The sequence below is a fragment of the Podarcis tiliguerta genome (assembly GCF_965153285.1).
Source record: "Podarcis tiliguerta genome assembly, chromosome: 1".
In the NCBI taxonomy this organism is placed as follows: domain Eukaryota; kingdom Metazoa; phylum Chordata; class Lepidosauria; order Squamata; family Lacertidae; genus Podarcis; species Podarcis tiliguerta.
This window is the reverse complement of record NC_139534.1, coordinates 65,373,638-65,397,057: the sequence shown is the minus strand read 5'-3', so window position 1 is coordinate 65,397,057 and position 23,420 is coordinate 65,373,638. Positions and strand designations below refer to the sequence as shown.

At 45.2% G+C, this 23,420-nt stretch overlaps 1 protein-coding gene and 1 long non-coding RNA gene across 45 annotated transcripts in view; one reads left to right on the top strand and one right to left on the bottom strand.

Annotated features, from left to right (window-relative positions):
* Positions 1-23,420, bottom strand: part of SOX6 (SRY-box transcription factor 6) — a 438,207-nt gene that overhangs the window by 392,720 nt on the left and 22,067 nt on the right. For 11 of the 44 annotated variants that reach the window (XM_083403103.1, XM_083403071.1, XM_083403062.1 and 8 more), the window contains exon 1: positions 12,181-13,038. The exons of 1 other annotated variant lie outside the window; for it this stretch is intronic. The gene's annotated coding sequence lies outside the window, so the exon portion shown is untranslated. Of the gene's footprint in view, positions 1-9,260; positions 9,693-12,180; positions 13,040-13,114; positions 13,342-13,568; positions 14,305-20,426; positions 20,754-23,420 lie in introns of those variants that run through there. 32 more of the 44 variants (XM_083403093.1, XM_083403095.1, XM_083403084.1 and 29 more) reach the window with 22 other exon arrangements.
* LOC310666344 lies at positions 14,109-20,417 on the top strand. The gene is made up of 3 exons (XR_014505884.1): positions 14,109-14,246; positions 14,823-14,863; positions 19,680-20,417. It is a non-coding gene; the product is annotated as an uncharacterized lncRNA (long non-coding RNA).

Here is a 23,420-nt window from a genome sequence, read left to right as displayed (position 1 = left end):
ACAGAAGAAAAACAGGTGATGTTCAGAGCCCATCCACCCGCAAACAAGCAAGCCACCTGCACGCTACCCCAAAACAAATAAACAGCAACAACAAAAACCAGGCAATATCTATGCCAACATACAAAAAGAAGCAGACAACACACTGAATAGAAAAGGAAGCAAAGGATTCACACATAAGACCCTCATTCTTGGGAAAGAGGGTGGGTTGTATGGATACCTGCAATTTCTTTTTTAGCCAGCTCCCCGTAACATTACTTCTTGCAGCGAGGGAACCTAGAAGGCCCTAGGAGCTGGATCTTGGTGTCCAGGTGAATGACGGGGTGGAGATGTTCCTTCAGGTTCACATGACTGAGACTGTTTAGGGCTTTTAAGGTAGCACCAACACTTTGAAGTGTGCTTGGAAACGTATTGGGAGCCAATGTAGATCCTTTAGGACCGGTGTTATATGGTCCCAGTGGCCGCTCCCAGTCACCAGTCCAGCTGCTTGCATTCTAATTTTGTGGTGTTTCCACATCACCTTCAAAGGCAGACCCGCATAGAGTGCATTGCAGTAGTTTAATAGTCCATGTTGCTCAGTACCGTCTGAAGGATTTTAAACTGGGAGTCTTTGCAGCACTACCTGGAGATGTCTGGGGTTGAACCTGGGACCTTCCTGCACACAAAGCAGATACTCTACCAATGAGCTATGGCCCTTTCCTGCATTTTATCTTCTAATCAAGGAAGAACACTTAAATCATCCAATCAGATCAGGAGCTAAGGCTGCAGGCAAGGTCTGGCAGCCTACATCCCATAGCATGGTGGGCTGGATGTGACTCACTGGCTGCAAGTTAACTATCCTGAGCCAAAAAAAATTGAGAAGATTAATATTTACTTCAACTTTTCAAAAGCAACTCCTCTTTTGACACCTGTTTTCAATATATGGACTGGATACATTGTTTTGATTTTACTTGGATTAGCCAGTGCTGCAGGAGGCACAAAACATGTGCATCTCCTATTGCAGCTGTTTCTCTCATTGTTTGCTGGCAACTAGAGGCATCCAGTATGTTCCCAGCATCCTTATCCTGAGGACAGTCTCAATTTACTGCAACCCCCAATTAAATGCTACTGCCTACCCCTCCCACTTTGAAATAAGTAATATTTAAACTTTTGTTTCTTTTTGGTCTTGCATAGGTACCTATGCTACTTTGCAACAACATATATTTGCATGTTAATTTCTCTCCATAACCTAATTCAGCTCCATGCATGTCTACCAGGCAACCGCTGCCTTTGCCTCCACCACATTTGGTATCAGCTCCCTTCTATCTCTATCTGCTTTATATTTCATCCCAAAGTTGCTAGACCAGTTTGAACTTTGCTTGTTTTGTTTTGTTTTGTGATAACTTACACATTGCTATTCTTCAATAAATTGTACACTTATTTTAAGCACTGGTTTCTTGTCAGGTTCCTTGCCCCACGGTGTGCAATGACTCTGAGCTAAAGAACTAAATGTGTTCCTGTCTCCAACAATATGTAGATGAGGGCATATAGGGTTGAGTGAGTGAGTGAGTGAAAACAGTTCAAAAAAAGAGGAACTATTTTGAGCGATACCTACAGAAACAATCAGTGTCGTTGGCATTTCAGCAAATATAGCCACAGGCTGAGGATTGGCGTGTTTGATAAAAAATATCACTACCCTGTAGCTTCTCTCCCCCTTTCCTCTCTTTTTAAACAAGTCCATCTCTTATTTTCCCTAAGTTCTCATTTGTTCTGGCTTCAGATGCCTGCTCCCTTGTTCTACTCACAATTTTTTTAAAAAAAGGAAAATAGCATTAATTGGATGTGTCAAAGACAGCAAAGTGCTATTTCCTGGAGCACTCTTTAAGGCTGCAATCCTATACCCACTTACCTGGGTATAAGCCAAATTGAACCAAGTGAGATGAAGTTTTAAATATGTATAGGATTTCACTGCATTTTTTTAAAGCAGCAGCTTGGAATTCAGTGAAAAAGCACAGAGCTGTCTAGAGATATATGCATTTTCTGTTCACTGGGAAGATATACCATAAATCATAACCAGCACTAATGAGTAATGAAGAATGCAAGTTACGTTTTGCTATTCCCCACACATTTTTTTGTTTTTGTTGGTTCATAAACTATTAACTATTAACACCTTTTGCTTTGAACACATAACGTCCTTAACATTCTCCATATAACCCCCTTGCTATATTCCTACCTCTCTCTCAAAAAAAAAAAAAAAAAAGACAAGTAGGGAAGGAAAAGGCGAATCATAGTCAACCCAAATTTATACCAGTCATTTGGAATAGGCATATTACATTGAGCAGAAATTGTGTAGCTCCATATAAAATGACTGATCCAATCCACAGAGCCCAATTCTACACAAGTGCCGCAGGTTTGTACCATAATTAAGAAGTACACTAGTGACTTCATGCTTACGGCTGCAACTATGGCAACTTTTCTCTTTGATGTTAAAAATGTGCAGCATTGTCCCTCCGCACCTTCTTCTTCCTAATTCTTTTACAAAGAAAGAAGGAAGAGAAGTAGAAGCATTCATTTCTCTCTCCCTTCATTCTTTTTTCTCATAGTCTTCCATACAATAATATTAAAACAGCACGCTCTTTGTCATGTACTGCAAAATGTACAAAATCATTCTGGTTCATTCTGAAACTAGAACAGAGAATAGAAGGGAAACACACTCAATAGCTCAATGCAACTATCAAAATTATAGATTTGAGTAGGATCAAAGTTTTACCAAAGTCTGTATACTGGAAAAAACTTAGTAAGAGAATTTAAACTATTTAACAAACTACATTTTAAAGTAGCAAGCCTAAGTTTAAAATCGAAATATTTATCCTTAGTACTACACACTAATGCAAATAAGTAGGAAAAAATGTATTCATGTAAATTAGCCTGTTTGCATGCATGAATACTTTTTTCGACTACAGGCTGTTGCAGCTTGTGGCCTGTTGTAGGAATCACTTTTATCGTTGGCAATAAACACTGTATGCACTTTTGGCACAAAAGGAAATGGCGAAAGGAAAACCCTAGACCTCCGTCCAATTACCTGGATCTGTTCATACAACTCTTTCCACAGAGCACAAAAAGACACATCTTTTGAAACAAACAAAGATCAGTTCATTTATTCTATGGCCCATTTGCTTTTTGTAGGATAGAACTTTATGGACTCAGTGTTATCCCAAATGCATGCATGAAATCTGAGTTGCTGTCTCACAACTATACTGAATAATAAAGCAAGAATCCAAAGAGGTCCTTAGGTACATGCAAGTGGTGGTCAAGTAATTCCTGTTTTCAGCTGCTAACCTGCCACTTCTTGCGCTGCTTTGAAGACCGCTCCCAAAGTCCCCTGAGTAGCTTTCAGTACAGTAGGCGGTGCTGCCTTTAGAAGGGGGGAGGGGGGGGACATCAGAAGCATCAGTCCAACTGGGGCCCATTGGATCCCGACAGACCTCAAGAAGGTGCACATTTCAGTGTTCCAAAAGGACAAACCCCCCCCCCAAACTTTAATGTGAAGAATTAAGACTAAATACAAGTCTCAAATGAATTGTAACAGAATAATATAATCACAACTGAATAATAACAGTATAATAGCTTGCTTAAGAAAGCTAAGTAACAAAGAACTGTGATAAACAGTTTATTTATTGTCTGACGCAGTATAAGTTTTCACACAAAAAAAACCCTTAAGGAATATCTAAGTCAATCTGCATTATTTTAATAGCATCCAACATTCCAGAAATAAGCACCCAACATTCCAGGAATAAGTTTAAAGCTTCAAATGCTGTTTATCTACTGTACCCCATAAGACCAGTCTTGCTTTCTGAAATAGCTCATAAAATGAGACTGAATCTATGTAACCTTTTACAACTATTTGGTACTATAAAAACAAAATCCCCTCTGTACATTAACACCTTCCATCCAGAAGGCCCCCAGAGTATTTTGTGTACCACATAGCCTGAGGCATCACACTAACCGAGGCTAAAGGTGGATTCAAATGACTTTAACTATTTTACTCTCATCACAAGTTCATTTTTACAATCATCCTCCATGTGCTTCATGGTGAAAGAGGTCACATGAAAGATCTGACACACATCAAGATCAACGCAAGCTCAGCATGCCTCAAAAAGGCCACTTGTCAAATGTGTGTTATTTTGCAACATGAACATATAGTTCTGATCCTTTGCATGACCTAGTTCCAAACAGCTCTGCATAAGAAGTCACTGGGAAAACACTTCGGGGGGGGGGGGAAGGTTGTGTGAATCCAACTTTGCCTTATTGGTAACACAGAATATAGTATAAGCTGACAACACTGCTCAGTGCAAGACATTTGAATCATGAAAAGAGCAGAAAAATACCCTGCTGCACTTCAAGAGTGTTTTCATTTCTATTGTATTTCTTACACACAGCAGTAGAATTTAAAAAGCGGGATGACAAGGTCCATCACGTAATCCACTGATGCGCCACTAAAATATATTTAGGAGAGGAAGTTAGGATTATGTGAGCCAGTTGAAACTGCCAGGGAATGTGGATGAGTAGATACATCCTACCCTGCCTATGCTAAGATTTGGCCATGACTCTGAAGCGTCAAACACCAACTCCTGCAAATAAAAATTATTATTATATTATTATATTATATTAATTATATTATAAATTTCTTAGATTGCTTACTTTGAACAGTCCACTCAAAATGCTGTTTTCTATTCAAGCACCAGTTTCTTAATTCAATTATAATCTTAAAGTTTTAAAAACAATCTCTAAGACCAGGCATGGTGGTAATAATAATAATAAATTCCAAAAGAAACAAGAATAATACCCAATATACTGTTTTTTTTTTCACTTCTGAAATCATTTGAGTATTAGCATAAGAAACCAAAATGATTTAACTCCCCCTACAAATATAACCCGAGGAAAGCAGAGTTGTGAAAAGGTGTGCCTAGAGCACAGTGCATTCTTCTGAGGAATTTGTTCATCTTTACATTGTGTAAGGATGAGTCATAACTAGGAAATGTGCATTGTGTATTTAAAAGAAAAACTCTCCTTATCATACAGTAGATTTACCCTAAAATGCAACATGTAACCTTTTGTGCTCTCTTCAATTAGGCTATGAAAGAGTCCCATTCTGACCTCAAAATTAAAGAATTTTTCCCAATCACAAAATACAAATGTGAGACAGGGTTGGGAGGGGGAAGTCTTAGGAAATATAAAGTGAATGTGAATATAAACAAGCCATCATTCTGGTAAGAGGAAATACAAACAACCGGAATAAAAATAGTTGATGCACAAAAGCCATAATGAGGGGGTTGCTCAAAAAAAATAAAATAGCTCTGGCTTTGAATGGCTTGGATGAAATACAAATTATCCACAGAAAAGTGTGGACTGGCATAAATGTTTGTGCAAAATTGCAAGTGTATTTCTAGAAGTATGCAAGAGGCAATCGGCTGCATTCTGCACAAGATCCCAACAATGCTCTGCTTAAGTGATAGCGCAGAGTCCAAACCACTGCATTTTAATTACTATGCAGCCTCAGATATATTGCCTTTGATATGGAAATGTTCTTGTTCTCTCATCTTCACATACGGTCTCATGCACAGAAATCTTTATCTGATTCATAAAAAATAAACTAGAATCCAATCTCAACACCTGACCTCAGTGCTTAGAAGTTTTTTTACTAAGCATAGTGTCACTATAAAAAGAATGGCTAATATTGGTGTAAAGTTAGATATTTTGAGCAATGATATGAAGGCCCTGCAGTTAACAATCAAGTCAATACTGCATTTCAGAGATGTGCAGGTTTGGTAAGGTCTTCTTTCAGTGTACTGGAGAAACAATGGGTTTGATACATCTGTTCTGTAGAAGTTGCAAACAGCAGGCATTCCAATATTATCCCATCTTCCAAAGTACAAAAAAATGCCTTAGTTGGAATAACCTACACTCACACTATATAAACAGGTCCATATTTTTTCCAGGTAGCTTTGCTTGCAAATTATCTGTGTATTATTTTAAACCTGTGGGATTTTTTACAGTAAATTACCAAAAATCAATCACCAAAGCTCTTCTATTATTTCCTCATGGCGCACACACAGTAGATGCAATTCTTGTGGCACAATCAAAATACAGCTGCATTTAATTTTATTTTGTATAGGGGTATTCACATAACAAAAAAGCTGCATGTCAACAGGTACAATCTGTATACAACAGAAGAAAACTATTAGTTATTATGATTGTTGGACTGCCATACAGTAAAAACTGTCGTACGAACAAGGCAGTTTTGGAAAAAATATAAACACAGCATAAAAAGACAATAATTCCGGTATTGCTGCTTGTTAATGCCTTTAACAAATTCTACCAAATATTTAATAATAATAAAAATATGCAAATATGTCTACTCCTGTTTCTAACATTCTTTTTACACTGAACAATGATACAGGTTTGTATCACTGTAGTAGATCTGACATACCTGTAAATCAACTAGTTGTAGGTAATCTGTGCTTTGCATGATACTCCTAATCACAGTAACCTGATAGCGTGTTTCACTTGTATTCAGAAACATAAAAGCATTCATTTATATTACAAATAACCAAACAACCATATTTTCTAATTGACTTTTTTCTTATTAAATAAGTACTTCTAAACAGAGTTTTAAACTGTGAAGAGGTTATTCTTTATTTAAAAATGCATGCATGGCTAAAACTAACAGAATTGTCAAGTATGCAAGGGGGAGGGAAGAAATCACTATGTACCGATTCTTGTTTCTTTAACAGAAATCCATTTTTCAAGTTCCTGTTATACTAATTGAAAGAGAATTATTTAAAACTTCACTGAATACTTGAATATCTGATGGGTATGTGTAGCAGTTTCATCAGTGTCAAATAACTCATGACTTTCTAAGATAGCTACAAACCAGAAATTGGCACGATTATCTATTATGGCAATGTCCAAAACAGGCTAATTCTAGACTAAACAAAATTATAACGAAAGGGATAATTTATCATAATTGCAATATCATCACGGTTTTAAAATTAGTGGATTTCTGGTCTGGCAAATATACATAATGAACTCACCTCCTCTATATAACTTGGCACCTCAATCCTAAGTATGCATACGCATTCAAGTCCCATTGAATTCAGTTTATTTCCGAATAACACTACAATTTAAGTGGCGCTTACTTCTTAGTAAGCATGCATAGGAGTGAACTGAACAGGTGCCGGAAATAACACCCCAATTCTCAATGTAGCACTGATGGATACCACATAACTTCTACACGTTTTCAGAACAGGGCATGCTAAATACTAGACAAACTGTAACATCACCTAAAAGATGTGCCCAAAAGCAGGCACAGGAAATTGGGGGCAGGGATGAATTATTCATTTGCCTCAGTTTATAGAGGTATAGAGAATATTTCTATGTAACAACAACAACAACAAAATTTAAATACCTATTTAGGAGCTGGCCAAGAGCTTCATACTTACTATATAGTTGCAACCTATTATAGCTGGGGAAAAGGCGAGAAAAAGGAAAATAGACAATATGCTGAAGAGGTTTGTTTTTGGGCATTCCACTCTTGGAATAAACTACAGGTGAATTAGTACTGTAATTCACATCTCATCAATTTAGTGCTACTCTAAAAACTCAGTCTCCGTTTTCATGGTGGGAAGCACCACTAATTGGAATCTACCTTACAATGACAATCTAATATTGTTATTAGCTAGCATTAAAAACAGCTCTGTACAGAATTGACTGTGAATTGGCTTACATACATTCATACATACATACAGATACACATTGAATTTTCTATCCGCCAAGAGCGGTACACACCCAGTGCAGTCACACTATGAATTGGGGACGGGATTAAACTTTGAATTATTTTTCAGATATTTCACATAAAAAGCTAGCTACCTTGATATGCTTTATAAAGAGGTATTTCCTAGGGTGATTAATGTGCTTGGCAAATATAATAAGGTTTTCACTGAAGAAACTTTTTTATGTCCACCAGAAGCAAAACAGTTACTTCTACTCATGTATGAAGGCATGATCTTCATCCCTTTTCCAGCTTTTCCTACACATTCACTGATTCTCCAACCCCCACAGAAAGAGGTTACCCTGAACTTAACAGCATTGTTTTCCTCTTCAAAACATATTTGGTAAAAATGTCAGAAATGGACTAACTATAGGAGATAGACATGCTCAAGCCACAAAAACTGACCACAAAAACTGTACATTGGATTGTGTACATATGTATGCAACGCCCACAAACACTGAACTGCTATAGATTGAAACATATATATACACTATTAAGACAAATCTTAACCTACTTGGTAATAAAAATGAATTCAGTATGGTTTGCTTCTGATAAGGCCAATCTATAAGCATAGCTGTGGCAGAATCCTTATTCTCATTCCCTGAACCTAGTCAATCAAACTTCATAGCTGGCCACATGGCACCCTATGGAAATATTCATTCCATTCGCCTAAACTGTTACACTCTTATGTGACCAAAATATACACCCACATCATATTATCACATAACATTCTATCAAATGCCCAGCCTCCAGTATGTGTTTAGGAAAGAGGAGAATTTTAAGGCATTTCCACACTGCTCTTCTCAGAAGATATCACTCAACATAGTGTACAAACATAAATAATTAAAATCGCAATCAAATATAGTATTACACAAAGAGACAATATACTCCTGGAACATACTGCCTACTGCATAGCTAACACATTCCTGAGGGGTGCGTGTGTATGTGGAGTTTGGAGTAGAGGTGTGTGAGAGATAAGCACACATTGCGGTGCAATAATGCCAACGTCTGCACTGTTCAGCGCGGGGGACATGTTTACATGGGACACCAGTGGCGGGAGGCAGCAGTCACACAACTCATTTGTCCCAGAGCAGTCGCATTAAGATCAGTGGGGCTAATCCAGTGTAAACGAGTTGCGGCACTCCTGGCACAAGCCAAGGGGGAAGGAGGGAGGCCCAGAAGAACTCGGCAGCCAAGCCTGCCTGGAGAAGCGAGAAGGAGCACTGAAAGGAAGATAAAGCGTGGCCGCCGGCGGCGGCGGCGGCGGTGGCTCCCCCGCCCCCCAGCCCAGTCCCGCCGCTGTGGCGAGGGGTGTTGCAAGGCAGAGGCGCTGCGGCGCGTGTTCTTCGCTGCTGGCCCGCGGCTGCCACTCGCCCCCACCGAGCCGGAGCCGCCGCGCCATCTGTGGGGAAACTTTGGAGACAAACCACCAAACCCCCTGCGGATGCCTCACCTCCCACTTTCCCTGCGGACCCTGCCGCCGTCGACGGCGCACTTGGCCGCCTCTGTATCCCTCCTCAGCGGTCGCTTCCAACAGAGCAGAGCTGGGGCGGGGGATGGGGGGTGGGTTAAGTTTGAAGAAGTTCGGCCGGCGAAGCACCCTTTCCCCCCCCCCCCCGCCGCCGCGTGCGCGAGGATCGCCAGCTAACCCTAAAGCAGCCAGCGCCTTCCTTCCCCGGGAATTAGAAGGTCGTTGATTGAGAGGAAGGGCCTGAGAATGCAAATGACCTTCTTCCTTCTCCCTCCCCGACAGCCTATTCCCTCCGCTCTCCGCCGAAGAGCGTTCAACTGCCCCTCTGCCGAGCAGGAGGCGGCGGCGGCGGCGGCTGCAGGAGCAGCAGCCACGGCTTGCCTGAAGCTCTGCTCCTTGTGACTGACTGCACAGGGGGCGGGAGAGCTGCTGCTGCTGCCTGCAAGCAAAGTTTCTTCTTATAGTCCTCAGGAGGGGCTAAAGACTTTTCCTGCCAGTTTTCCCAGGGACCTGTGCTCAGTTGCAAGCACAGGTGTAATTGTCCTATATCCTTTGGCCATTTTTTTTAAGGAAAGAAATATATGCTAGGAACATCTTTTTTTTTCTTCCCCTGAATCCACACTGGCGGATTTTAGTTCCCTCCCCCACCCAAATAACTTTTTTCTTTAAAAAGGGAAAAAAACTCCTCTCGCCAAACTTCTTGTATTTGATGTATGGATTCCCCAATACAATTGTTATGAATTGCTCTCCTTATATTCTTTGGCCTTTCATGGCCAGCTGAGGGGAGAGATTGCAGAGTTATTGTTTGCTTTCTCTCTCGGCCCCCCTCCCGTTCTCTCATTGCCTATTCTAAATTTGATGCCGAAGTTGAAGTAGTTGAATTGGCTAATTCTGAATACAGGCTATTGAGAGAGGCCAGACACAGCAAGTATATCCCTGTATAGCAATGGATACAATGTGCTGAATTGGCAGTCTAATTATAAATGTGGCATTTGGACCTCCTTTCAGAGAGCCAGTGCCACCTTACCTTATGAGGGAACTTCAACTACAGCAACTGTTCAAAACAAAATGCCATTACAGGATCAGCTTCACCCAACACTGGGACTAGCCAGGGGATTGTTTTACAAACAGCCTTTCTCACTTAACACAAGAATGTATTATAAGAAACGCAGTTATGGAGAAGGAGGCAGAGTTTAAAGAAAACGCTTAAGCAGTTCTCTGCCAGGTGTCAAGCTACTTCAAGCTGCAAACGTAATCCAAGTAACCTAATTATTTTCATTCAAATATGTACCTCCCTAAAAATACACTGGAGGAGAGGATCAGATTTATTTTTAATTTTTTTAAAAAAGATTAACTTCGAGATACGGTTACTAATTATAAAAGGGAGATATCATACATACAGAAATCGGATGCCAAAAAGCGAGGGAGAAGAGTCTTAAGATACAGCATCTTGTACAGGGCTTCCAAACGTTTTAGACAGAGGTTCGCGTTGCAGGACAAATTTTGTGTCCATCTTAAAAACGATTTGCTTTGTGGCGAAGCGGTTTGATGCAATGAGCCCACACAAGGGAGTCAGTATAAATGCAATCTAGCTGCAATCTCAAAGCAGTTTCTGCAACACTACCACCTGCCCACCCAGCCACAGTCAAACCCACCCAGCTACAGGGTTTTTCAAAAAGTAAAAAGTCACTTTAGACCGAGATGCCCACCAGTTTCAATCACACCGTCATTTTAAAAATGAAAATATGTTTTAAATGTACGCTCCTCTCCCCTTTCAAATTAAAATTAGGTTCAAAGCTGCTCACCCTACTACGATGGCTATTTAAAAAAAGAAACCCACATGCAACCTGTCTCCTTTATCTGCATAACAACAGGCGCAGATACACTTGTTTATCTCGGAAAGTTTCCCTGTCTGTGTTTTTGGGGGAACACCCAGGAGGACGTAGCTAATCTCCTGACCGCAGGCTCCCAAGCCCCGGCGAGATCACCCTGACACACAGACACAACAACGCTCAATTGCCTTTTCACATTTGCCACCTCTTCCCTTCTCGCCGTCCTTAAAAGAAGCAACACCCGGGAAACGAGTCCTCCGCAAAGCAGAGGTGGCGGCAATCAAATCAATATGATCTGCGCCTCTGATTGACCCCAAGGCCCTGCTCTGCTCCTCAGGCGCGCGCGCACACAAGGAACCCCGGCTGCAAAGCGGCTCCAAGGCGCTCCCGAAAGTGGCGGGGGAGAGCTGGAAGACTTCAGATCTCGCAGCAACAAAAAGCCCGTTATATACACTCGTGCAAGTTGTGTGTGTGTGTGGTACAGTGTCATGTTGTATACATTCATACACACACACACACACACACACACGCACCTTCGTGTACTCTGTCCCATACATACGACATACACACCTGTTTTACCACTGGATCAAACAGAGAACTTTTAGCTCCTGCCAAACGCCCTCTCTCATATATAACTTTAGGAATATTTGTAAGGCGACATTTCAACAATACAACGTAAAGCAAAATAAAAGCACCAGGTGATCTCGATCTCTCTCACTCACACACACACACACAATGCCTGGCTAAGTGACATGCAATTTTTCAGAGACAAACCAGATTTACAACAGAAGATTGAAATATCTTCAAAATAAATTACATCAAACCCATCTTATTTTTTTTTTTTAAATAAGACCCTTCTTCAAAAACGACAAACAAGAAGCACCACTTATGAAAAGGGGGGGGGGGACTAGCGCTCCCACCAAACCACCTTGCTGCCTGCCTCCCTACCATCTCTGCAAAGTATACTTAAAACTGCGGTTGAAGGCAGTTTCCCTGAGATTAAAGTTGCGCGAAATAACAACAGAAAACAACGACATTAATGCAAAAGAAAATACGTTCTGGGAACTTACTTTGCGTTTACTTTAGGCACTATTCTTTTCTTCCAGCTCGCAAAGGAAGCCGTTTTGTCCAGGTTAGGTATTGTCTACTTATGAATCAGCCCGTGGCTACGGGGTTTATTTTAATTTATGGCTTATGCATTCTTTTAAGGTCGATTTGCATGACCTCCGGCGAGAGCTAAGACACAGCAAGAAATCCCCAGCTGAATGTTGGGCGAGCCCACAATGCAGCCAAGAGCTCCCCTTCTCATGGTGTAAGCAGAGCCCTGTGTGTTGTTGGGCTCTCACTCTTTTTTTCTCTCTCTCCCCCTCCCTGTGGAACACAAATTAGGGTGTGATATCAATTTTAAAGTTTTCAGTATAACTTTATCCCAGCCTCTGCCTGCAGAGAGATAAGGCGCCACAGGAACAGCAAATCCTCGATACACTGCCCCTCTGTGGTCAAATCCAGCATTACCACCACCTAGCGGTATAATACTCCCCCCCCTCCGCCTTTCTCTTAAGGATCTGTTCTACAGATATATAAGCACACTAGCAGCGAACTTCTCGGCAAGTTTAACCACCACAAAGTTAACAGAGAAATCAGAGGCGCTAGCAAAGCCCCCTCGTTCCTTCATCCTAACTATCTCCAAGGGTGAGGACTTCGGAGGAATGGCAGAAGCTTTAGGCTCCCAAAGATTGATTTAAGGGCTTTATATTTTTCCTCGCTCGCCTGCCTCTGTTGGTATCACTCTTACGCGCAGTATCTCTAGAGCGCCATGTGTTCGCAGGCAGCGGGTGATCTTAAAATACAACGCTGATCTGTCACTACGTTTTAAAATAGACACACCACTTGGAGGGCGGAAAGGAAAGGGGGTGGGAAGCAGCAGCAGCAGCAGTGTTGTGATTTCAGAGAGAAGCGGGATCTTTTTTACGCAGCCTCAGGATCCTTCCCAGAGCAACTCACCCCAGGTCAGAAGCATGAGGACTTTCTCCACCAGTTCGCCTCTTCCCATCCCATCCCAGTCGGCGCCGCCGCCACCAACACCGCCCTCCCCAAAAAGTCCAGCACTAAGCAGCCGCGCCGGGGATTCATTCAGAAATCTCCCTAACTTCACAATCTACCTCCGGACGCCGCTATTGCGGCTGCTGCTAATGCTGCTGCTGCTTTGGTCAATTGCAACCAGCAAGCCCTTAAAAGACAGCGGGGAGAGGAGGGGGAGAAACAATACCGTATTCTCTGGTATAAAGCGACACATACAAAACGTGGAAGCCCCTTTTCAAAACACGACTAAGGAACGCGTCCGCCGTCTCCCCCCCCCCCCCCAGCCCAACCAGGCTGCGCACCACACACGACCGCAAGTCCACAACAGGTATCAGCAACACAACGAGCGCTGCGCCGGTTTGCTTTTCCTAGTTACCTCCTTCGAGATCCAGTGTGGCGTTTTATAAGCCTTGGAGGGTCCTTCCTTTAAAAACAATAACAACAATAAACAAACAAACTGCCGTAGCCGGACGGAAGGAAGGAAAAGGTGAATGAGTGTCTGTAGGGCTGGGTAAACAAGCTGCAGAAATACTAACGAAAGGAATAAATTCACTGAGCTACTGGCTGGCTGCGTTTCTTCGGGCCACGGATGCGCAGGATCCAGATCGTCAGGAGAAGTTTGCTGACGGGTTGCCTGGAGATTTAGTTACAATCGGGTTCATTATTGTTTGTTGTTGGGCTTGGCTTCCCCCTCCCTGCTCCCCCCGCCTCTCTCTCCCTTTCTCTCTCTCCCCTCCTGATACAAGCGAAGGCGCTGGTTTACTGCTGTCAATCTTGGCAATCAACGTGAGCGGCCATGTCGTAAGTATTCAAAGCATTTCCCGTCGTGCAACATCAGAAAGTGAGTGGCCAGGGGCATTGATCGGAGGAAGGCGAAAGGAGGCAGGGCTGCTATATCGCCGCCGCCGCCGCTTCTCTCTTCTTACCCCCACCCCCGACGGCAAGGCAAGACGAGGCAACAACACACACCAACAAGCACACAGCCGGGAGGCAGGGAGGGAGCGGTAAAGTCGGGGGGGGGGGGAGAGCGTGGAACCGAACGACCCAAGAGAAAGTGAGCACAAAAGAGAAAGTGAAATATCATTTTCTCTCCCTCCCTCTCCCCTCTCCACCCCACAACAGGCGCGCGCGCGCACTCCTAACCACAATCCACCTCCCCCCCGCTTCCCCCTTCCTTCACAGTCGCCACTCATCAGAGAGCGATTGGCAGACGGCTGCAGTCCTACGCGCTCTTTCCTGGGAGTAAACACTTTGGGGCACAGCGGAACAATCCGCAGCCTTCCAGGCTGCGAGATTCCTAAGCGCGCATCTCTGAACATAGTTCGCGCTGAAGTTAATCAGATTTGCTTCCAAGTAAACGTGTTCAGCGGTTAGTGACGCTTCACCTCCCCCTGCCCCTCCCCGGCCAAAAAAAAAAAGAGCGTGTCTAGGACTGCAGCCACCCTCTTGGGGGCTTTGGTTTTAAGGGAACTTAAGACTCCCGTGGCAAATGTGTCAGTCGGACTGTCAGCCGCGCAACCGCATTTCTGTGCGTGTTTACTTCGAAGTAAGCCCCGCTATGTTCAGTCAATGACGCTCACCGCCAAACGCATGTGTGAAGAATTGAAGTTATACCCATTCATTTCAATAGAACTTCCTGTCAAGGAAGCAAGTGGGGGAATCCTGCCAAAAGTAAGGACATTCATTTAAATGAGAGCTTTAAGCAAGTGCTTAATTTTGGCTGCATCGTGCCCTCCTAGTTGCTTCCGTTGAGTCCCACTGATTTATCTGAATCTTATGTGCAGATGGGTTAATTAAACCTCCATCCTAAGAAAATTTATGCAGACGTAAATCCCACTATATAGGATTACAGCCGCGCTGCCAGATCCTATGCTTATTTACTCAGAAGCTTCCGGCTGATTTCAGTGGGATTTACTTAGGTCATGCTGCGAGCGCTTTTAACCTTCGGTGCTATTCTAACCATGCTCACTTGCAAGCAAGTCCCGTTGAAATCAATAGGAATTACTTTCAAGGCAACTGATGTTTAGCCTTCAATCCTATGCCCCACTTACTTACGTACTTGAAGCAAATGAGTCTTCCTTCTGACTAGACGTATACAGGAGGGTGCTACTTTAGCTTGGGATAGGAAGGAACCCACATTGACTTTAAACACAACTGCACGCCGATCCTCCTACACAAACTTACCTGGATGTCCCACTGAGTTCATTTGGACATTCAGTAAATGTGTTTAAGAGTTGCTGCGTTGTTCCCTTGACTGAAATCAATGGGGCTTACTCTCAGGGAGGTGCGTAAAAGCTATGATACGGCATGAATTTTTGAATCTATCGAGCCATGGTGCTTAAGAATGGATCCTGTAGACTTACTTACTTACTTGGGTTGCACGACTAACACTGACCGGTAAGGCAAGGCTTAATGGAAAACTGGAGAGGGGAAGGGGGTGGCCCAGTGGGCTAAAAGGGGGAGCGGGGCGGGGAAGACCCTTCCTTCCAAGAGAAGGGACTGCAGCGTTTTTCCTTCCCGCGCATTATGTACTGGAACTTTTAGGAGAAGACAAGGTAGTGGGTGCGAGAACAGAAGAAAGAGGGAGAGGAGCCGGGAATAAGAGGGAGGTCAGCAGAGAAATTGGAAGGAGGGAAGATACAAAGGCTCATATAGGAAATGCGGCCTGCAATCCTAAACCCCGCTGGGAAGCGCTCGCCCGCAGGCTTACATAGAAATAAGTCTCGCCAACCTCGGTGAGCCTCACAACTTAGTAACTCTGCACAGAATCGCAGAGTGAGCTTAACGGACTGACTTCCTGGGAATGCTCTTCAGGATGCTCAGGTGGCGGAGAGACTTGTAAAAGACGACTTAGGCTGGCTGCAAAGTTTCTCTCGCATTCTTACTTTGGAAGAAGTTCCGTTGACAACAGTGGGGCTTACTCCTGAGTAAGTACCTGCAGCAGCAGGCTGCTAGAAGTCACTCGAAACTCGAGGAGGCAAGGTCAGGTGGCAGGCTGCGGTCTTCGGCACTCGCACTTGGTCACAGAAATCCAAAGAGTTTACTCGGACTAACCCTAAACTAACTTACCCGGGACTTGCTTCTGAGTAGACACGGTTAGCTAGGATTGCGGTATTACTTCCTATTCCCTTACTTAACATCAACTACGGGTAGGTTCGGGGTGCGCTAGAGATGCAAGGCGGCAGTTCACTAGGAAGAGGAAGAGGGGTGTGGGTTTTTTTAGAGTTTTGGGTCGAGCTGAAGAACTCCGCTGAATTCAACTCTGATCTCAAAGTGGCCCCTTCGACTTTCGCTGGGCGGAATCGCGACTTGCAATGTGTTCCGAAGGCACGTGAGGCCCCCGCTGGGCTGAAGCTAAGCAGGACCGAGAAAGGGCGAACGTCTGGATGGGAGACCGCATGGGAAGCACGTGTACGCCGCCCTGGGTTCCGCGATGGAGGAAAGAGGGGATATTATAAACAGAGTAATAAACATGAATTGATACGCGGGTGCTGGGCGGTCGCAAAGGAACACTGGCGCATAGCTCGAAGCGGGCCAAGAGAACAGGACCCTAAGTTATGGGTTCAAGCTGAACTGCTGGTTTGCTGTTCCTGAGGGTGCCTCGCCCGAAAACCAACGGGGGGAGGCATTTGAGGAACTTTCACTTCCTTAGAAGTGTTAATTAGAAGCCGAGGCTGGGGAAGAGAAGTAGAACTGTGAAGAGATGGAGAGAATAAATCCAAAAGAGGGGTGTGGGTGTTTAATGTTGCATGAAAGAGAAAAGTCTCTCAATCATTTTCTTTTTAGGAATTTTTTTTTTTAAAAAAAAAAGGTGTGTGGGGCAGTCAAACCTTGAAAGAGGCTTTTCAAAGTGCCAGGAGGCGCCGGGATCATGTGAGCAACCACCAGTGGAAAAACTTAGCGCGCCTCTCTCGCCCTTTTGATATTCTTCGCACCTCGACGCAAAGGGATGCGAGGCGGAGGGCGCGCGGGGGGCAGCCGCCTCCCCCCCCCCAGGCCCCCAAAACAGAAGAGGCGCTTTGTGGGTCCGCCTTTGTGCTTGGGGGCCAAGCCGGTCCCATCACCACCTACTGCTTTCGCAGATCAAGACGGGGGAACTTTTCTGTTTCCAAAATAGCTGCACGCGTTTCCAAAAGGCCAAGAAGGGAGCATCACTGCTGTGTCTGAAGTCCCCAAATGGGCGGGTTTGGTTGGGATCCCAGCACCTACCTGGGCAGAGCGCTCAGAGCCACCCAAATCCTAGGGATGAACAGCGAAACAGCGAATTTGCCCTAATCTGGTTTCATTTCAATTCACGTGGGGAGACTGATCCTTCCAAACTTAATGAAAGCGTTTCTTCTTTTCTCATCCGCTAACAAGACCACGTAAGATATTCTGGCCCATTTAAATGCCCGCTTCGGAGGAATAAGTAGTTTTAAGTTCGCAACCCTATGTACACTTACCTTAGAGTAACTCCACTTACATTCAATTGAACTTGCTTCTGGGTAGACATATAAAGGGTTGCTCTGAAAAAGTCGTGATCGCTAGAAATTTTCTAGTTCTTGTTTACATTTTAATTCTGATATTCCTCCCCATTTAAAAAGGCAGTCCTTTGCTAACCTGCATTCCTGTTTCTCTTCCCGCGTTTTAATTTATCCGGTTCTTCTGGACAGCTTTTTTCCTCAAAATTTCCTAAACTGCACATCTACAACACATCCTAATTTTGACTATTCCTTTCCTTTCATTCAAATTGTTTTCTTACCAACAAAGTTTGCGCCTAGCGCCTTCCACGATTTTCACTAAACTTATTTCTCCTAGTTTAGTTTATACATTATCACGAGGTAGCCTCGTGCATTTTTAAAAACCCACATTTTAATTGCCATAAAGTCTGAGATTCTTTTTCCAATCTTGTTTTAATAAATCGACACACAAATTATTAAGATGTATACGGAGCAACATTTCTTCCCCACCGAGTGATAAGATCTAAAACAAATCCCTAGCTGATGAAGAGACTTGTGTGATTCGTAAACTTGCCTACTCCTGCACCCAAAAGACGCAAAGTCTAAGAAGAGACTTAATTTTACCTGCGGTGTCCCCCCCAACACCCCGATTCCAACCCGGCTAGCCTTGCCTTGCAGCGAGATCTATAAGAAAACGGCCCAAATGCGCACTTTGCATGCGAGCGAGGAAACGCCGGCTGCTGCGTGACGCTCTGCCCTCGGATGCCTGCATTACTGAGCCCTGTCGGGCGTGTTGTGTCAATCAATGCACGGAAGAAGCATCAGGTGGGAGATGCACCAGGAACCAAACTCATGTCCATGCAGGCGACTGGGGAGCATCTTTTGCAGCGCCGGAGGCAGAGAGCGCACGACAAATATTTCCAAACTTAGGGAGAACAAAACTCGCCCGCGGGAGACATTTGGAATTTTTGCAACCCCGGGGTGACGATTCTTTTAGTTATATCAAAGTGCGGAAATCAGGATTAAACAGATCAAGAGGTACACAGACGCATCCCGGCACTGCGCTGCCCTCAGGGTAGAATTCAACACGCCGGTCTGGCTGAGCCCTACTCTGAACACTGCGCAATGGGAATAAGTCCCATATTGCCGTTATTCGGCCTCATCTTGTGTCAAACTTAAGGAGGGGGGGGAAGTTATCCCAGCGAAGTGACTGCGAGCTGCTAAGGAATCGGATGCCGGTCTCCGAAGGCGGCTTTTTGATCTGAACGGGACTTTCCCCTACTGGAAGCTGAAGGAATCCCGGCAGGGCTTTGGAGAATAAAAACTAAAAACCCCAGTGCCTCTACCAGGCGATTTCATGCCGATCATCCAGCCACAGTCTTAGTGCTGGGCTGCTGAATCGGATGAAGAGGAGGCGAACAAGATTCGGACTTGCTACCACGTGCGGCCCAAATCCTATGCACATAGTTAGGAGCGCCTATGCCGCTTGAAACTTCTGCAGGACCCGCAACTTTTCTGAGATCAAGGTGAGGAAGGGAGAGCTGTTCTGTTCTCGCAAGGCTTTCTACAAATGGTGCAGAATCTCTCTCTTCCCTGACACAGGAGAACTGAGGGAGGCACACTTACCACCCTCAACACGCTGCCTCGCAGGCAAGTCTCCCCAAAACCGAAGGCCTCCCAAGTCCAGGTGTGTAACATCTCCGGTGCCCCGTCTAGAAGCACATGGCTGATCTAAAACCACGTTCATTCTATGAAAGCACAACAAGGCGTGAGGCTACGATCCTAACCGCTCCCTCGTTACGTGAGAGTAAATCCCGCTGAAGCTGGCAGGGCTAACTGGGCAAGGATGCTTTGCTTGGAAGAAAGGCTGCAGTCCTAAACAGTTTTATTAGGGGCAGCAATTTTCCACTGAGCTCAGGTTAACATGTCGGAGTAAACTTAAGTAGGACCGGGCGCAACTCAACGGGGTTCAGCTGCCAGTAAAGTGTTGTGGAAAACTTATCCCACTGGTAAAGTCTACTCTCTTTTTTTATTTCTCTTTTTTACAGGCTGAGGAAAATAACTCGAGGAAGGAGGAGTAATAAGAAAAGCAACTTTTTTAATTAATTAAAAGAGAATGATTTTCAATGGACAAATTTAGGAATAAAATCGCACGATTGGCAAAAAAAAAAAAAAGTTACGTCAGGCAAAAAGCGAGCACACGGTTCTCTTACAGGCCAATCCAGAAGTTGTTCTGAATTCCCAGACAGTGCAAAACTCCCTCCCCAAGGCGATTTGCATCTGTGGGAGCAGAAGGACCCCAACCCCATCTAACTCACCGGACACGCATCCCCTCTGCATCCACACAGCCTAAGACAACAAAATCTAATCATCCCTCCAGTCGGCTATTGACAGGATGCAAGGTATTGTCCCTTGAGCGGAAGTGGCACTTTTGAGTTCATCTACAACGCTTGAGAGGGATCGACCACAACAAAAGCCTGAAATTCCACCAGCCAATAACACCCCGCTAGACTTCCTCCCCCAGGGAAAACAAAACAAAACAGAAACCTGGCAAGCCAGCTGGAGTCCTCCTCCCCCCAACCCAACCCACCCCACCCCAACGCCCAAAGACAGCTCGAAAGAAAAGTTGCACGTGGAATCTTTACTTCTTCTTCCCTTGCCTGGGACAGTTGGTTGGGAAGACCCCTCTCGCGCTCCACGTGCAGCGCAAAGGCAAAGCGGGGGGAGATGGAGAGAGGCTGGGATTTGCATGCTGCCGGTGCTGCCGCTACGGAGAGCAGGCTGGGGGTACTTACAGTGCGAGAGGGCAGGCTGCCTGAGGAAGGCTGTGATTCACCGAGGCTGCAGAGAGAGCAAGGAGAGAGAGAGAGAGAGAGAGAGAGAGAGAGAGAAGGAAGGGGGAGTGCCAAACTGGATACACCTTCGCCGCAGCTCATCACATCTGCCAGCCTCTCTCCCCTCTCTCTTTCATTTCCACATTCCCTTTGTTCCTGGAGGGGGGGGGAGGAGGAAAAAAATATACACGTCACATCAGAGTCCCCAGATGCAGTCTTCTACACCAAAAAAGAGGGGGGATATGAATAATTCAATCAAACAGTAGATGGTCTCTGAGGCAATAAAATGTATTGCACTTAAAGCAACCGAGAATAATTATTACCGCGAAGGTATTCGAAGAAGGTAAATGATGGTGGTGACTGTGATCATGGTGGGCTGCTCCCGGGCTCTGAAACTTCCAGGGGTCAAGACAACACCACTCGTAATTATTTTGTGTGTGTGTGTGTGTGTTAATCATAGGGTAACTCTCCCCCTCCCATCACCTCTCCAAAAGAGGGAGGATCAAAAGCTGGGAAAGGGCCACCAAAAGTGCAGGAAGTGCGCGTGGGACCTCACGAGCTCTTCCAAAACGCAAAGGCAAAGAATTGAAGAAGAAGAAGAAGAAGAAGAAGAAGAAGAAGAAGAAGAAGAAGAAGAAGAGTAAAGGAGCCCGCGGAGATTTTTGTGTTTAAGACGTGTTTTCGGCAGCTCCCCTCCGGGGCGCCCTGTCCCACGCATCCCCCGCCTGCCTGCCTGCCTGCCCGCCTGCCTCCCTCCGCCTCGCTCTCGCTCCCTGCTCTGCTCTCGCGCCTTCTGCTGCAAGCCCTGCGCAGCCGGGATCGTCCTTGGCATCCTTACCTGCTTCCTGGGTCTCAAAAAGAGAGCCTTACAGGGGAAATGTCATCCTGGCAACCGGCTGGTTGCTCCGCGCTCTAGGGGAGGACGTTGACTGGGGCGGTGGAGGGGGGGTCGGAGAGAGGGGGGTGGGGGCGGCGAGAAGGAAACGCGAGGGACTGCTGGTTCCCAAGCCTCCAGTGAAAGGTGTGTGGGATGAGGAGGAAGGGTGGGAAGAGCCGTCGGTTGACTTGTGGATGGGTTAAGGCTGACTTGGGGAAAGCGGGGCAGATGGAGAGAGAGGGGGAGGGAGAGGAGGGGAGGGAGGCGATCGAGGCGTCCTGCAAGTTTGTCACCGCCAGGCAGAGACGGGGAGGACTGATCGAGTGACAGATGCCTCGGATGGCTCCCTCTTCCTCCTCCTCCGCCCCCGAGGTTGCCCTTCGCTCTTGGGAGGTAAGCTGGGCTGTGTGGGGGGCTCCCTCTTTATTTACGGTCGCGCCTTCAGACATCGGGTGGGCAATCCGCTCCGCCACGGAGCGCCAGGTGGAGCTGAGCTGGGAGTCTTAAGACGCTCCTTCTGCGGTGTCAATTCCCGCTCCTACAAACTGACACACACAAAAATAGCAAGCCTAGTTTTTTTTCAAAAAGAGAAAGTGGGCAGGGGCTGGTGGGTTTTACTGAGTCTTTGGTGAAATCGTGCCGTTCTTCGGCGTGCAAGGAGAGTCAGGAGCTTCTCTGGAGCCGCGCGCTTCCCCCTCTCCCCCCTAACAAGGCAGACGTGACGGATCACAAAACCAAAACATTAGCGGCACCGTTAGCCTAATAAGAGGTAAACTGCAGAAAAGACGCGCGCGTTCCGCCGCCGCCGCTTTGGAAAAGCCTTTGTTTATGTGCCTAAAACGCCACCTCGAGGCCATCCCCCGAATAGCAGCCGCGGGATGTAAGGAAAATATAGAGGGGGGGGGGGGGGACAGATCCAAAGCCTGCCAATGGAGCGTTAAGGATTACCGCTTTGCAAAGCCATTAAAAAAAAAAGTCCTGTTAAGAACATTGCGAAAGTAATGGAAGAACTGGGAAGAGAAGCTGAATACCTTTCTAATGCGAATGGCAGAAGGCAGTTAAGAACAGAAGGGCATCAGATCAGATCACCCAGGAGGATGAGCATCATGAGGGCGCGGAAGCGGCCAATGGGATTCCCTTCTGTGGTGGGATCTCTCGGACTCCGAGGGGAATTGCTTTTTCCTTTCGGGGCTGTACCTGCCTGAAGAGCTACACAACGAGGCTTCTTCCCAAGTCTTATTTTATTTCTGCAGCATTTTAATTCCTGACGGTTTTTTTAAAAAAAAAAATCTAAACGCTGCTCTGGGTATCATTTCCCAACATTCAATTTCTGTACGCTTTATCAACTCTGAAATAAATAAAAGAAAGGGAAATTCTTCTGATAACCTCTTCTTTCCCTCCTACCCCATCTCCGCCCACTTAAATCCTGATTCTTCAGGCTGCTCCCGGATAATATCAATTAGCCTTGCCCAGCCATGTGATCCGGGAGACCAGAACTGATATTGACTGGATTTGAACGAGCCCGGGTGGGCGGGGAGAGATTTCTCTTTCGCCCCTTTGCAAAGGAAACTGAAAGCTACAACTCATTCAAGAGCCCAGTGCAAACAAGGAAGACGCGCTCAGATCACACAGCTCTTTCCTGAGTTTTCGCGCAAAGTTCCTTTTGTTGAGGAGTGAACTTGCTCTTAGACACATTTCAACAAAATGTGGAACCGAGAAGGGAAAAGAAAAAATAGTCTGGGGAAGTAAAATGCTTAAAAGGGTGTCGACGCTTTTTGCAGCCCGATCCTGTGAATGTTTATCCTGAAGTAAGACCCCCTGTGTGGTTCAACGGTACTTCACCCCAAAGAAAACAAGCATACCGTTCATACCGCGGTATTATGTATGTTTTTACTCGGAAGTAAGTACCAAGGAGTTCAATGGGACTTACTCCTTGGTAACTATGCAACTAGAAGCCTTACTCTCAGAACCCTTAACTTAGAAAAGTCTATGGGTGCTGCAGGTTGACACTGTGGCCTGACAGATTCCTTATATAATGCTATCACGTAAGATCTGCTAGTATGAAAGGCAAATTTTAG